At 39.3% G+C, this 1,352-nt stretch overlaps 1 pseudogene; it reads right to left on the bottom strand.

Moving 5' to 3' along the window:
* Window positions 1-10: 10 nt before the first annotated feature.
* Window positions 11-1,349, bottom strand: LOC101496868 (uncharacterized; annotated as a pseudogene).
* Between the last annotated feature and the right edge of the window lie 3 nt (window positions 1,350-1,352).

Here is a 1,352-nt window from a genome sequence, read left to right as displayed (position 1 = left end):
AGATTTCTGCAGTTGTTTGATAACATTAACTTAAAGGAGTTTGTTAATCTAACAAAAAGTGAGATAAATATCCAGAAGCAAAAGAAATACAAAAGAAAATAAGAATTTGAGCAAACCTTATCAAACTCTATATTTAATACAGCAGATTTAATGTCACAAGGAAGCATGAGGATCAGCTCCATCATCCCTAGTGATACTTTGTCTTCAGAAGGTGAAACACTTATTCTCTCAACAAAGGCTGTGACTACTTGAGGCTTTTCATCTACTAATAATTGTAAGGTGTGGTAATGTACCTTAATATACCAAGGCACAATTTGGAGAACATTAACTTGTAACTTACACCTCTCTTCAAGATCACTGGCTGCAACGAAGCCCTTAGTCAAATCCGTAGATTTCAAGGATATTGCAATCGAACCCCTTTCGTTTCCACTTCCCATTAAAAATCTACTGGATTATAAAGGTGCATGTGAACTGGACCAAACAACTGGATGCTTCCAAGTTAGGCCTAAATCAAACTGTTCGGTGTCTTTGTACCCTTTGATTGAATATTCATACAGAACTGAGTTCTTTTCCAGCTCTCTATGGACCCTGTCTGGGGTAACAGATAAGTCAAAGCCAATATTCCACGTCAAATCATCTGCAGCAGTATTCTCCTGGAGCTCTTCAAGTTTAGTAACTAGACCCCTTTCAACTTGAAGGTAGACATTACTCGACTTGGCAAGAACACATCTTCCATTTATTTTTCGTCCAAATATTGAACTCAGAGACCAGCTTGGTTGAATCTTTGTTTCACTTGGATAGCTCATGCCAGCTCTCTGAATATTAGGCTCAAGAACAACTGTAAGCGTTTGTTCTAGAATAATTCCTGAATCCAACCCATCTGCAGCAGTTTTTGATGCTGTCAAGTGCAATCGCTGTGAATGATAAAACCTTCTGTAAATAGACGGTCTATCCATTAAGGCCGAAAGTCCAGCTTTATCTCGACAAGGAAGGAGTTTCAACCAGGGAGTTAGATTCTCTGTGCATACAGCTTCACGTGGCAGTGTGCCATATCTTAAACTACCTAAGGCTGACTGAAATGCCCATTTCGGAGCAGAATAAGAGCTAGAAGACTCTAGGAAGTTTATTGAAGCGCAAAAAAGACCTGACAGAGAATGAGTTAAATTTTTCCAAGAAGCATCAACCTGATGTTGTGGGACATCAAAGACTGCCCACAATTCAACTCCAGGAGGCTTTGCATTTTGGCTGGATATTGGATCAAATCCACCCCATCTTTCATAGTTCCATCAACCTTGAGTGAAGGATAACTCCATTGCTTTAATGTGAAATTTCTTAACCTGTCCATCCAACAC

Source organism: Cicer arietinum, unplaced genomic scaffold (genome assembly GCF_000331145.2).
Source record: "Cicer arietinum cultivar CDC Frontier isolate Library 1 unplaced genomic scaffold, Cicar.CDCFrontier_v2.0 Ca_scaffold_5312_v2.0, whole genome shotgun sequence".
Taxonomy (NCBI): Eukaryota; Viridiplantae; Streptophyta; class Magnoliopsida; order Fabales; family Fabaceae; genus Cicer; species Cicer arietinum.
The sequence above is the reverse complement of the archived record's forward strand: the minus strand, read 5'-3'. Positions and strand labels throughout refer to the sequence as shown.